The 15,419-nt window shown below is 42.3% G+C and overlaps 1 protein-coding gene across 6 annotated transcripts in view; it reads left to right on the top strand.

Moving 5' to 3' along the window:
- meox1 (mesenchyme homeobox 1) overlaps nt 1-15,419 on the top strand; it is a 62,307-nt gene that overhangs the window by 19,568 nt on the left and 27,320 nt on the right. For 3 of the 6 annotated variants that reach the window (XM_020616577.1, XM_020616576.1, XM_020616574.1), the window contains one exon: nt 11,015-11,089. The exons of the other annotated variants lie outside the window; for them this stretch is intronic. The gene's annotated coding sequence lies outside the window, so the exon portion shown is untranslated. The remainder of the gene's footprint in view (nt 1-11,014; nt 11,090-15,419) is intronic. 6 annotated transcript variants of the gene reach the window in all.

Below are 15,419 nucleotides of genomic sequence, written 5' to 3' on the forward strand. Positions count from 1 at the left end.
AAATTTACACAGATGTTCTACATGCTGCCACGCTTTTGGCCCCATAGAGCACGTGCAATTGTGTCAAGCCGAGTCTCCCACCAGATGAGCAGGCTGACTTCCTTTTGGCTAAAATAAAAGTATATTATGATTCACTCAGACTTTCCGAATGGTATTGGACCCAATTAATCCAATTCTGGTAATAAAAAGAGTAATTTTGTGAGGTTTGTGATACTCAGAAATACTGTATGTATTCAACGCTTTACAGCTGCTCCTTTTCCAGTTATCCTTTATAGGAAAAATGCCTTTTGGGGTCAGTGTGTAACGTGTGATGAATGAGACATTGTAGTAACGTGGTTTTGCAGCTATGCCAGATGTTGCTGGCGACCTGTCCAGGGTGCACCCCCACCTCTCACCCAGTGTCACCTGGGATTGGCTCCAGCCCCCCGCGACCCTTTATCAGATAAGCATTACAGATAATGGATGGATGGATGGGATGCACCTCCAGTCCACAGGAGTATAGGCATGTGGTGTGCAGTCTTACAGATTCCTGTAGGGTCTAAATATAACTGCATCTGAATGGTCAGTGATATAATCTGTGGCTTGACGCTATACAAATGTGTTCATCTTTTTCATTATGTCATGATTCGGTTCCACTGCTTCCCGTCTGGCTTTTATTTTGACACCATTTCCTGTTTTGTTTCACCTTAGTTCTGGTGTTTTCTTTACGTTCTTCATCACTCTCATTAGTTTCACCTGTTTCGTTATTATGTGCACCTGTTTTCATCTCTATTTAGGCAGCGTCCTCCCATGAGGACGCTGCCAGATTGTTCTAGACCCCAGCTCAGACTTTCCAGCGTTATATTCGGTTTTTGGTAATAGTGTTTCTGACTCTGACTCGGACTGTTTTGTGGATTACCCTGTTCTGCCTTGCCCTCTTATCTCGGACTGCTCATGTGTATCGGCTTATCGGACTTTCTATACGGACTACGCACTTTGGATTTCCTTGGATGTACGTGTTTGCTGGCTCTGACCTGGGACCGATACTGACCGTGAGTTTTTGTGTCCACCGTGTCTTGTATGGTTTTTTGTTTAGTTTTAGTTCTCTTAATAAAGAGACGGTTTTTGTTTACATACTTCCTCGTCTGGCCATTTAATTGAGTTCACAAAAACACTTTTCGGCCGCAATACGCGCGCCGTTTTCTGACACATTAAGGTATCAGAGGTACAGTATCGGTATAGGTGGGCACAAGCCCAAGACCTCCCAGCCTGCTCTTCACTATTATTAAACTGTACACCTTGTGTGCTAACCTGCTGTTCTTCATATCTTAGTCCTGTTGTCAGAGCACACAGACAACCTTTACCCCTTCAAGCAAACCTCAGGAATTCTGATTTTCTCACCAGGTTTCTCTCCTCTTGCATCTCCCCTCCCTTCCAGACTTCTCACACCCTTCCTGCTCCTCTCTGCCACTCATCCATTTCTAAACACTCCTGCTGCTCAGCCGATAAATGCTGCCTAAGATCAGTCACACAATATATAAACAGGAAAGTCAGTGAATACACCTGACTTCCCTCCGTTTTAATGCCAGCCGCCATGCTGTCTGTCAGTCAAGAGCTGCTGGCCCATAAAGAGCCCTTCATATGAGTGTGATGTTTATAGTGTTATATCCCTGTGTTTGATTCTCACATCCTGACTTTTAGATTATTTCTTCAGTGAATTTTCTCCCACTGTATTTTGTGAGTCGAGCAGCATGTGAGAATGAGTGCAAGAGAGTGAGTGTAATCGTTCCTGACAGCGGAATATCTGTCACAAGGGAATAAAAGCTCTGTGGTGAGAGTCGCCGTGAGAGGAAAGTTCTCTGTACTAGATGGAAGGATTTGCATGGGAGTTTGAAGTTTCCACTGAAGATGCTGACTTTCAGGGTCTGCATGCAGCACACTTTGATTCATCCTTTAATTCCAGGCATTATTTTTGCTGCCAAAGAGTCAGCATTTTGATCAGAATTTCCATACTTGCTAATAAGACACAACAAAGCCACTCACTTCCAGGCACTGTTTAAAATGCGAGACAGCACTACTGAATTTCCAGTCACTCTCGCAACGCAATGGTTTTCCAAAAGAATGTGAGGCTATAAAAGGTGGATCCCCTTCATAAATCTGAGGGTAATGTTCATCCCGACAGTTTTGTGCCAACAACTCCTCGTCCACAATATACTAGTATTGGACAGCTTATTTGTAACTTTCACGTGATTCGTCATAATTCTGTGGTAGCAAGGAAATGGATTATTAGTATTTGGGCCAAATATTTAATGTTCCCATTATTTGAATGAGCACATAAACAAATGCGTCATCAGTAATTCATTGTGCGTACAATAACACAGAGGCTGTTTCCCACAGTGGGGCCCGTGTTGGCAGGGGGACTCTGCCTCGTAGCTGCTGGGAGGGAGCCAGCTCAGGGTTCAGACCACCACAGCACTGACACAGATCACCACCGCAGAGTCATACACTGCGCTACAGTGCACATGCACGTATTAATACATCTGTCATCACTGAGCACACACATATCAACCCTGCTTTGCATCATGGGCATAGGGTGTTGCTGTCAGTATTTGTTGCTGCCTTCTTTGGTAGTTAATAAACCTGATTTTCAGTGATAACTGTGTGTCTTTTACACCACTGTTGAAATAGTTTTTTGCCTGACTAGAGTATTTGCTAGCTCTTACTGTGAAAACACTTCGGAAATTAAGGATGCATCAGGTATTGGGTCCGATACCACCTTCTAGTACTTGTGCTTGTAAAAGCTGTTCAATACTAGACTGAAATATCTTAATAACTTGGCAGTGGCTTGCCACGCAATATGGTACAGATATCCCCCTACTGACTTTGGTGATCCTCTGACTTCATCTAGTGCCCCCTGCAGGCCAAAGTTTCCAATTAAATATCCCAACATTTGCAAGATGGTTTGGCACCAAAAATTGTACATGCAGTTATGGTTCCCATGGTTGTATGTTTGTGTTCTGACTTTGCTGTTGTAATATAAAGTCCCTCTCCAGAGACATGTTCTGCTATAAAGAACTTATATATTATGACTCTGTCACATGTAATTTGGTCATAAACAACCGAGTCTCTAGCCATTCCTTGAATTTGTCTGATGATTTTGGCATCGACCCTTAAGGACAGAAGAAGACATTTTCATGTAAATGAACAGTGTGCAATGTGCATTATGAAATCTTAAAACCAGACAGTCCACATGTCGAAGTGTCCTTGGGCAAGACACTGAACCCCCAAGTTGCCTCCGATGGTTAGAGCCATTGGTTGAGTTGGTGCTGTAGATGGCTGCCTCAGTTCTGTACCGGAAACAAATTCCTTGCATGTGAAATATACTTGGCCAAATAAAGATGATTATTTTAAGTTGCTGGTATTGATAAACAAAACACCTTCAATTTGGTCATTTTGCACTATAGGAAACATTCCCACTTGTGCTGAGAGTCGATGCCACTGGTTAAAACAAATTGCATCATTCTGTGTTTGTGCACTTCATTGACAGAGCTAAAGATCATGACCAGACCGCGTGGTTGTGGTCATCATCTCAGGTCCAGGGACTGATGTCACCATGGGGGTGTAAGGGGCCTCCTACGTATTCCTGGATCAGACCAAATCCCCCAGCCAAACAAAATGACATATGACTGGACTCTGAATGCATGCAGTTGTCACTGGCTACATATACATACTCAGCTAAAGCCTGACATTTTACCCACAGGATTCAGGGTGTATTGGCATGGTAACACACATCTGTTTTTAAGCATTTTGTGGCACAAATGTGGTCTCCTAATAACATCCTAAACTACAACAAAATCATTTTGGTTTCCCTTTTATTTTCACAGTAAGGTCAAGCTCACATTCATGACAGAACTTTAAATTTTATACCAAATAATAATAAGGTAAATGTGTGATCTGCAAAGCTCATGAAATCTGATTTTTAGCCATCTAGACAACCCAAGTTTGTGAGGTTTCCTTCTCTGCAACCCAAAGAGTTAAAAATCTGAAAGTTTGGGCTTATGTAAATAAAGCCCAGTTAAGACAACAAGTAAAATATCAGATGCATGTCACCTAAATGCAGGGTGAAAAAAAGAGATTTGAGCCAGCAGTGCAGTCACAGCGGAACTGTTGTATCCTGTATCATCGAGATTAACAACTACGCTATAGCTTGGATGTAGCCTCTGGGGCCAGGGAAGTCCGTTGTTTACCTATTGTAGTATTTCAGTTCATTTCATAGGAGCCTTTCCAGAGTGCGGAGGCTGTAGCGAGGCCCCCGCTGATCACTTCTTCATTCTTTTGTTCTGACATGCTGTGCTGACATAGAGGAAAGTTTGTAATTTGAGTGAATATATTGACTGAGGGGAATACTGAGCCGAGTCACATCACTGGTCATGTGGTGTAGAGCCTAAATCAAGTGAGATCTATAAAGAGAGGTCTCTGTCATTCTTCTTTAACTGGCAGTAAAACAGTGTGGCAGCAATTTGATAAAATGGACTTACATGATGCTAGCAGTGGTGTGGTTGAGTCATCATCTTAGTAGCACATTAATCCTCAGAGCCAGAGAGCATCAAAAATAATCTGTGATGTGTGCATTTAGGTATGTACATGGTTGTTTCTGAGTGTTTGTTTGCTCCGAGTTGGGAAGCAGTTTGGGAAAATACTCATGTTTTGATTGGAGCTGTGAGATTTCCTTTAGCTCGGCTGTTATTTACAGAACTTCTCTAATGACTCAAAGCACAAATGCCAGCAAGCGTGCCGATACCCATCACCAGAGCCTGGCCCACAGCCAAGTCTGAGTTCTTGACTGGGTGAACAGACAGGCAGCATGACCTCCAAATAACAGTATTATTGTCTGGATTACTAAGAAACAGGGAGGACAAAATAACAACTTTTTGAATCATTTGTCCTCCGCGATTGAGCCTTAATGTCTGTTATGAAATCTGGACCATGTGTTGTAAACCAATATTGGTTTACAGTCCCTGGGCCTTTCAGCCTAGTTTGGTCCTGTGCCTAAGTACTTCTCAAAATCAGATCCATTTCTACAGCCATGGTGCATGAACATTTGCTTTCCCTTAAGGCCTGGCCCGGAAACAGCATCTTTAAAATCACCCTGCCGGCTTTGTTACAGCATGCATCATTGTACTGAAGACGTGGCTGACACAGACTTAGTTTAATGTGCATTTTGGACCTATTAACAAACACGAATAAAATCTTACCTTGATATCTTAATTTTTAATTATCACTGGAAGCTTAAAGTTTCAGAGAGCATTATATGTTTGTGCATTTCTTGGCCTGAAAGTAAAACCCATTCAGGGGCTTTAGTGCAACAAATATTTATCTGAAGATGCAGTGCCTTTTTCTCAGCACTCCCTGCACTTTTTTGATTTTTCTTAACCACAGTGGAGGGACCAGTAGTGTGGGAAGGTGTCGGAGACTCAAGGGCCTCCGCTGGGTGTAAAGCTGTGGTCGGCCATGCTGACAGCAGGGAGACCTTTCTCTCAGATTTGCATCATTTAGCTGTGCATTGTTAACACATGCTCTAGCAGCTGTCTCAATGAGATGGGAGGTTCAGTGAGTTAGAGACCATCACATCCTCACATAGAACAAAGAAAATGTTATAGAAATCAGAGAGATGCATCAATGCGATCATTAATTTGAAATCCTGCTACAACATCACATACTGTACATGCATGTGCAAGAATGGATGCAACAGTAACCATATACTGTACTGTGTTTGTACCTCACTTTGAGGCAGTGTTCGTTTCCACCCTGTGGGGGTTTCCCAGGACAGACCCCTCTCTGACGACACACCCAGGAGAGAAGCGAGGAAAGCAAAGGAGGGTCCTTGCCTGACAGCACCAGGGAATGACTCCCCACAAAAGCTATGCAGGGTGACATCTGCAAACCATAACAGCCCCTTAAAACACCCCTAAAATATGATGCAGAGACCAGGGCATGGCCCTTTTATGCTCACATAATGAGTTTGCGGGCTCTTCAAGGAGAGGAGGAGGAAGAGAGAGGAGACTCGGTGAAGTTCAACACGAGTGTCAGCTTTGTTTTATGCAGATGAATTAATAAGATGTCACATTTTTGCTAAACATTTATATTATACCTCATTGCTGTAATTACATGCATGACATACACCATAAGCAGCATCTTACTGAGTGATTCAGTATGTTGGTGCTGAATTATCATACTATTATAGCGCTTACCTTTAGCCAGGGTGTTATTTATCAAAATTATTTCAAACTGCTCCACTCCCCTGCAAATACAGCCTATTATTACACCCAGTCTTTGATTATAATCTACCTATGTGAGTAGTGAGGTTAGAGGAAATTCACTGCTGTGTGATGGCATGGGCTCTCTTGCTCCCTCCTGCAATTGTTCCAGTTGTGTGGCTGTGTCGAGTCATGGCAGATTTGGGACCAGGGCAGTCCTTAAATAGAGACTGGCTCCTTCAAGGATCAGCACCATCAGACGCCAAAGCAGCCTGAGGACTTACTGAGTCACAGCCACAACATTTGAACATGGAGACCAGTTTAACCCAGTTGTTGTTTACTGTAAAACAATTGATAAAATGTCTGAATCACAAGATATCTCCAATTATTTTGTTGTGGACACTACTCAAAGCTGCGTATTCAGTCAGACTGAACGTGGATTAAAGTTTGCTTGTCTGAGTCAGAAAGGGAGTCAACCAGATGTTCGTTGAGGATCAGTTTCAGAAATGCCATCACGCTCCACCAAAGCCCCTTGGCGATTCCTGATGCAACCCTACCTCAGTGACCGACTTAAAGACACCTAAGGCGAAGCTCCACTGCTCTGCCTTCACTTTGGCTTCCTCTCTCATTTCCTCCTCTGGTGCCATTTTTGTTTAACATGTGTAATTTCCCCATTTTCCTTCTCTGGCAAACAGGGAAAGCCCTGTGGATTTATAGTCAATGAACCCTAATTGGGCTAATGGTGGTGGTATATCTAAATTACCAGATTCCATTCATGTGAGTTGCTGTGTTTATGTCTGCTGCCTTGGGTAAACTCACCCTGTCCTGTCATTTATCGGGGCGCTTATTTGTTGTAGAATGCAGCTCCACAGCAGATCATTATCTGTTTGGCCAAGTGACCTGTCTGGCCCATGCAGACAGTAAAACAGAGGACTGACTTTTTTTTAAGCCTGCATTTTGCAACTGACATTTACCCTGGTTGGGGGCTTTCCTTGAAAAGTTATGCTTTGAAAGGTTTGAAATAGCCAGTGTAATTAAATTGTACAGCCACTTAACATTGCGTGGACTGTGAAAGTTAGAACCTGGAACAGTGTTTGACTATGAAAACAAACCACAAACATGAAAAATGAAATTACTTCTATGAAAATCCAAAAGAAGTAGGAAGTGTGTTTGCTTTTTTTTCCAAGAGTGAGATATTAGTATCAATACATGTGCCGTTCTCGTGTCTGTGTGGAGCTGGGAACATTTAGCCTAGCTTAGCAAAAAGATAGGAAGCAGGGGGAAACAAAATTGTCCTGCCTACATCTCTCAAGCTCAGTTATTAGCTCATTATAGCTTGTTTGTTCACTGTGAGCACAGACAGAATAGCAGAAATGACAAATTGGGATTTTTTTTTTTATGTACTATAACTGTTAGCGAACAAAAGTAGAGCAGTGTTGTCATCACAAAGGTTTCCAGATAACCAGCAAACAGCAGAGACGCTGTATACATAGAAACTGTTGTTAGTAGTTACAGCACAAAACTACCCCAAAAACTGCAAATGTACATTTTTATGTTTGTTTGTTTACGGATAATAAGATACACTTTGTCAGTTGGCAAACTTTATAGGTGCTGGTTTTTCAGTCTGGACAAAGCCTGGCTAGCTGTTTACTGCATCTTTATGCCATGAAGAGCTAAGTGTATGACCTCCTGGCTCTAGCTTTATAAGTGTATTTCCCAGCACATACTCCAAAATAATACATCTGTAAATCTGTGGCAATCACTGCAGGTCAAAATCCAAAATAAGTTAAACTAACCTGCTGTTTTGTGTATAACCTGATTGTCCAGCTGCTTCTTGCTTGTCTGACTTCTCTTTGGTAATGTTGCCAGATCCCAGCAGTTAACATTGTCATGATTTCCTTTTATGTAGATTTGCTTTTACCAAGTGTGATTATATTGCATTTATTAAACTGAAAGCCAAGTGACAAAGATGATGTACTGTAAATGCCAAGTTCTTTTAGAAAAACAGTCAGGCAGACATGGTGCAGATTTTATCTGCTGTGCTCTGTCCTGTACATCTGAGGATGTTATTGTTCTTCACAGTGAATTAAGCAGAGAAAAACAAAGAAAGGGCAAAAATGTGTCAGTCTTCTAGTTCCCATCCAGCTGAAGTCATGTTCACAAACCAGCACTCTGAATACTAACCCAAATAGCACTTCTGACCCCAGTGAGAATGAAAACAAAAGTAGGAGAAGGAATCACGGTGTGGTTCCTCGATGGCCATGAGGAAACGGCCACCACTACTTCTCCCTCATACTCTGGCCAGTGAGGACGAATGGTTGCACTGACAGATGGAATGTGTAGGCCCGCATCACTGGACCCTTGTTAAGCTGCAGAGTCACATCCTCCTGCAGGGCTTGCTGGTGATCCAAGATGACCCCTGGCAGCCCCTCCTCTACACAGGATGCATGTGAATACACTCTGCCTCCATGAACCCTGCTGTTGACACTAAGCGCAACGTTGAGGGAAATCCTTAGGACTAGAGCTTTTCTGTCAAAGTGAGAAGAGCAGAAAAGGCCCTTTTGTTTAATTTTGTCTCAGTTGTATTCACCAGCACAAGCCTACTTCCTCTTTCATTGCTGCTTTGGGAACACAGTGAAAACATGCAAGGACTGGAGTCCCTCTTCCTTCCCTTGTCTCGTCTATCTTGTGAATTAGGAACTTTCTGCGTTCAACAATACAGACTGAACGTGACAGAGAACACCACTTACTGTAGATAATTCTAGAGGTGTAAAGGTTCATGTATTCCTACTGGACCATTTTGCTACAGGAATTTTGGTCTGGTGCAGATGTGTACCGAATGAAATTTTAAAGAGTAGTTAACAGTAGGCTTCCCAGTGAAATGCAACAACAGACAAAGATAAGTGGATATTTTTTTATTATTTATCACACTCCAGTCCACCAGAGTGTATTAGCTGTGTGTGTTAGTGATTGTTTACGTTTCTGGCAACACGTCAAATTTATCAACTTATTCGTTATGGCACCACACAAACGTGAATATCACTGATGCAAGGATAAAACGAGCGTAGTACAAACGCTGCTTCTTCAACATTTAATGTCTTTCCATGATTATTGGAGCACTTAGTCGTAGTTTGCAGCAGTATTATCTTTTTTTATTCTGTGTTTTATATATTTTATTTGTTTCATTTAAAATTATATTTTTAAAAATTATAAACTTGATGTTTACAAAAGTTCATAATAAATGATGTATTTTTTTTCCTTACTGTGCCAAAACTGAATTGAACTGTGACTTCAAAACCAAGGTACGTACTAAACTGTGATGTTTGTGTACAGCAGGGGTTGGCAACGTCCGGCCTGTGGGCCAATTCTGGCCCGCCCTGAAATATTTTTGGCCCGCCAGATGAATTTTGAAACGTTATATTTATATAGCATGAGTCCGAGTCACACGAACAGCGTCCAATCCTTTATGTTATTTTATGACTATTAATTTGAGTTCAATTTGACACTTTCAAAGGTTCACTGTGAGTCGCTCTGTAACCCCTCCCCTCCTCTCCCGCACTGTGCTGCAGCTTGTGGTGACAGAACCGGTCTGTGTTATGTCACTGCTGCACTCACATCCATGAAGCTGAGCATATAAATTAAATAAAGGACATATTCAGACACTTTACAGTGACCACTGCTTCATCTGGAGGACTTTTGAAGCGGGATTCAACGTGATCCTAAAAGACACAGATGGCCAATATGAGCACAAAAAAAAATGGATCGATAACTACAACATTTGAAAGAGTCAGTGGGAAAACTGGTATTTCCCTTCTTTCGCCATTTTCTGTATGTCTGGTGTCATTTTAATGCGCAGGGCATTCTGCAAGTTTTTTTGCGTCACTCGGTTTCTCTCCTGCATGCCTCACAGGTGTAGGTGGAAGGAAACATAGTAAGCACATAAAAAGCGAGCTTCTTGAGTGTGCTGAAATCCTCAGAGCACGGGAGCCAGAAAGCGCACACAGACTCGCGCCTTGTAGTGCAGTGCTGACCAGGGAGGATGCTTGGAAATCAAATAACTCAATTTCAAACGTTGCTTCTACCGATATGGAGCCAATTGTAACTACGCAAATAGCGACAACAACATAGCAGATGAGGGGGCGGGAATAATATTTCTTTATTTATGTAAGTATTTTATTAGTTTATTCATTTACTTTTACAAGTCAGCACAATGCTTATGTTTTTATGTATATATATTATCCTTAAATTGCAAAATATATTGATATAATATATTGATGGCCCGCCATCTGATGACGTAGGAAAAAAATGCCCCGAGGCCACGTCAACTTGCCGACCCCTGGTGTACAGTTACAACCCTAGATAATGCAGAAGATTGTTTACAGTAAGTAGCTTTGCAATCCACTGCATCAGTTACAGAGTGAAAATGGACGTTTTAACAGGTTCAGCATGTCATGATAACCTGATAAAGTGAAGACGAGGCAAGAAAAAAGAAAAGAAGATAAAAGGAAATGAAGTGAGATGACAGAAAGAGAGGAAATGGGGCTAGTCAATGTGATAGAGGAGCTTAGACTAGAAAAGAGTCATGAAGAGATGAGAAAAGGGAAGAGGACTTGAGACAATAGGAGAGGAGACTAGAGCTCAAAAGATGAGACAAATGGAGACAAGACAAGAAGATGCACATGAGACCAGGACCACACAGCTGCGTTAAAATTCATTTTCACACTCTCACTCCCTCCTTGCTTCTTTTCTTTGTTCTCCCTCATTTCTCCACTCCCCAGTGCCCGGCTTGGTCCAGATTGAGGCATCTTGGAGCGAAGGTCTGTCTCAAAAACCTGCAAGGTCTGCAAGAAAAGGTGATTGAAACCATGTGAGATGAAGCAAACTTTGGAATCAGCTTTCCTTATGAGCAAACCCCCAAAATCTTAGCTGACACAAATCTGGAGAGGATGAGTGTAAATAGAGAGACAAACACAAAATGAAAAACAGTAACGCTATATATACACTGCTGGAGTCAAGTGCAGGTGCCAGTACACAAACTATGCAGTTGATTAGAGAAATCTGATCAAAATGACCCCTGTGTACTGTCACAACAACACACTTTTTCTTTGGTGACTTTGGACAGTGACTTCTAAAACAGGACAGATGCCTCAGATGTAGTATTTGTGTTGCAGCCAGTGGAAGCAATGACACATCCAGTGTTAGGAATGTGATAAACGGGTTTCCATGAGACTCCCAATGAACTGAAACACCACAAGATTTCTGTAAGCCTTGTGTCATCTAATGGAAATCCATCCATGAGAAATGTATCGTTACACACAGACGTGGGTGCTTGTGTGTACGCACTCTTATGCCACAATGAAATTCACCGAGCTTTAGAATCGCTCACTTTTTTCTCTGCTGCCCAAACTCCTTTGTTTGTTTGTTTTGGGTGTAACACTGAAACCATGGTGCTGGGCCACACATCACTTCACTTTCAAATGGCAAGGCAGACATACCAGCCCCAAATAGCTGTCTGACAGTATCTCCCTCTTCTTTTTCTCCATTCTTATTGTTTTTGAGTCTGTTTATGCTTCGTCTTTTTCACTCCCCCATCACACACCCACATATACAAACACACACTGGCTGACAGAACTGGCTTCACTTGAGCTGGCGGCTCACCGCTGCAGCTCAGCTAATCAAGCTCAGGCGCTGTTCTCTATGAACTCAACTGTTCCAGCAGCACAGCCAAACGCCCGTCCCCATCGCCACTGACTGCCGCCACCTTTTTGCCATTGATACCAAGAGTTGTGGAAAAACATGCTAGCAAGGAGCAGTGGTATCATCTTTAGTAAGTTAGTTGTACCTTGAAATAATTTTTTCTCATTTGTCACAAAATTCTGTCATTTACTCATTCATTATTGAAACTGTAATTACATTACTAATTACTCAACAGAATTACTTACATTTCATTACTTTTCAGCTCTGTCGAAGGGCCTTCTTATGACCGACATTGCGCTATGTGTGAGGTCAGCAGAAGAAGCTGTAAAAATCTATATTATCATTAGCATCCACTTGGAGATGTGGACAGCTGATAAATTGAGCTTTTCTGTGCTGCTAGAAACAAGGTTCATGAGAGTGGAATTTGTCGGCTGGAAAATCAAATCACTGAGCTAATGGAGAGCTGAAGTGAACAGCAGAACTGAATGATAATTCTCTGTTGGTTCATCACAATGAGCAACTCCTTTCACATTTCCATTCTTCATACGCAAATATTCAGAAGGAAAGCCGGCACAAGGTATAGCCATCTGGGTAGCCATTACAGCTAACCACATAGAAATGATGATCAGGTGATCATCCTATGCAGTTAAGTCTACCCTAGATGGCTGTATCTTTTATTAGCTTTCCTTCTGACTCAGAGAAAAATGTGAAAAATGACTGCACCAAAAATCAAATCTGAGGCTAGCCAATTGCCCCAAAACACAGTTTAACACAACTTTTCATTTCCCCGAATCTCTACAATAGAGATAGCACTAGCTATAGAGTCACCAAAGTTGTCCTTTAACAGCAGCTAATAGACTCACATTTGATTCTTCTTTCTTGTTGTTTTCGGACCGGTGGCTGTATTTTGTAGGGTACGTCCCAACCAGGCATCTGTACTTTACATTGTGGCTAAGAAACAAGATGTTACTTTGTTTTGAGTTTCACTATACCCTACAGCAGCTGAAAAGAAACTAGTTAATGCACTTTTAACTAGTGTCCTCCTGCATGATTTTAAAAATTCAAGTGCATTTATTTGGCCTTCATTGTCAAGACTGCCTTTTGAAACAGAACTGAATTGTCAGAGGCCAACCACTTCCAACAGATTCTTGAGAGGCGTCTGGTCACTGTGGTCTACCACTATGTAACTAGACCAGGTTACACAGATCATAGCTGTAGTGAAGTAATCAATCCACCAGGTTATCCCCTTTCCCTCGCCCTTGACCAGAGAATTAGTTCAAGATGGTTTGCATCAATTTAGGCTCTTTTTAAAGTGGTCGGTTGTTGGTTAACCACGACACAACATGTGGCGCAGTCCCCCTACACCGAGGAGTGCAGGGCTGAGGCTGTGTGTTCCTGGGAGAGAGGAGAAAATAAAACACTGATGTACTGACTGATGTTTTACGGCGAGTGTTTAGCTGCTGTTTTTTGTGTCAAGGTCATGGTAAGCAAACTATGATGTGTTCATAAGGATGTGGCTCAGGAGGTTGAGCAGTTGTCCCCTAACTGGAAGGTTGGTGGTTTGAAGTGTCTATATGAAGTGTCCTTGGGCAAGACACCGAACCCCAAGATGGCCAGAGCAGTGCCTTGCAGGGACAGCATCGCCATCAGTGTGTGTGTGTGTGTGTGTGTGTGTGTGTCTGTGTGTGTGTGGACGTGTTTTTCCTGCTACGTGGGAACTTCTTCCTGACTCCATACCAACCCATGAGGACCCATTTCACGGTGGGGACCTAAATTGAGGTCCCCATGGGCAAGAAATTGAATTTTAGGGTGGCAACATGGTTTAGGGTTAGGATGAGGTTAGGGTTAGATTAAGGTTAGGGTTAGGTTTAAGCAAGTAGTGGTTAGTCTACAGGAAATGCATGTAAGTCAGTGTAAAGTCCCCATGGACTACGAAACATAAACTGTGTGTGTGTGTGTGTGTGTGAGAGAGAGTTGGCAATGCTGATGGCTGCCTCTGTTCTGTACTGGAGACAAATTCCTTGTGTGTGTAACATACTTGGCCCATAAAAGTGATTAAAATTAAATAGAAAATTGAATGTAAAGAGTCCTTTGTCGGCCCCTGGGACATACTGTGCCCTGAGATGGGTGTAATGGGTTAAACAGAAGTTTCCCCCTCCCTCATAGCATGAGGACGTACAGGCGTGTCTGCCTGTTTCTGTCTATGCGTATTCATGTATTCCTTTGGGTATTTATTGTGTGTCAGTGTGGAGGTGGGGCTGGACTAATTTCGGAAGGGAAGTTAGAGCGAGCTTACAGCTAAGAAAGAATGAGAGTGAGCAGAGGGAAACGAGCGTGATTGGAAGTCAGCAATTACCGTGTGGAGCAATAACAAAACTGGAGAGATAAGACTGCCACAATTTAGCTGAAAACACAAGTCCCCTGAAGGTTTCTACGAATGCAGCTCCACACGCAGACTATATAAATAGACACCAGGTCCTCTCTAACATTCTTTCACTCAGATATATTATGCTAGATTGACATACTCCTTATTTAACATGCCTCATTCAACAGGAGCTCAGCCTTATTGATTTTACAGCAGATTTGTTGGTCACGCCAACAAACAATATGCAAGTCTGCAGTTGGGAAGCCAGCAAGGGATTACATTCTTGTCCCCATGTTACTGACCTTCTGGTTCATCAGGCTGCATGCATGCAAGAGACTGGGATGTGTGGAGTTTGCATGTTCTCCCTGTGCCTGTGTAGGTTTTCTCCGGGTACTTCTCCTTCCTCCCACAGTCCAAAGACATACCGCTTAGGGTGATAGACTCTAAATTGCCCCTAGGTGTGTGTTCTGTGTGTCAGCCCCGTGATAGACTGGTGACCTGTGGACCCTGCCTCTTGCCCAATGTCAGATGGGATTGGCTCCAACCCCAAGAATAATTGGTACAGATAATGTGTCTGTTTATTCTGTTGAGTTTGGATCTGATTACAGATTGTGAGTTGGGGATTGGATCGTCTTTTTGGATAAGAAAAAACAGTGTCCAGTGTCTCATTAAAATCTTAATATAAAATATTCAATACTCAATTGTTAAATTAACCTAACCAAGTAGTTTGTGAGCCTGAATGTAATGAAATCATGATGGTTTCATAATTGTAACAGCATGTTTCTGACTGTTTCCATGATGACAAAAGCCCATAAAGCTTGCCAGTGTGACATATGTTGGCAGACACACAACTACTTTGTCTGTGTCTGTTCCCTGAAACTTTAAAAAAGCAACAGGGTCAATCAAACTGTTTTTCATGCTATGATGGTTAAGTGATTCAAATAATCATCAATTCACACGCATGCTGTATCATGGTGGCAGCGGTGGGGGTCATATGGATCAACTAGGCTTTGCAGTTTGTTACACCACTACAATCTATTGGGGCCTATGTTTACATTAGCTGTGTTGGGAATCAGACTAAAACTATACACGATGAGCCAACATGAAGCTTTGAGAGGGCA

This window comes from Monopterus albus, unplaced genomic scaffold (assembly GCF_001952655.1).
Source record: "Monopterus albus unplaced genomic scaffold, M_albus_1.0 scaffold175.1, whole genome shotgun sequence".
Classification (NCBI taxonomy): domain Eukaryota; kingdom Metazoa; phylum Chordata; class Actinopteri; order Synbranchiformes; family Synbranchidae; genus Monopterus; species Monopterus albus.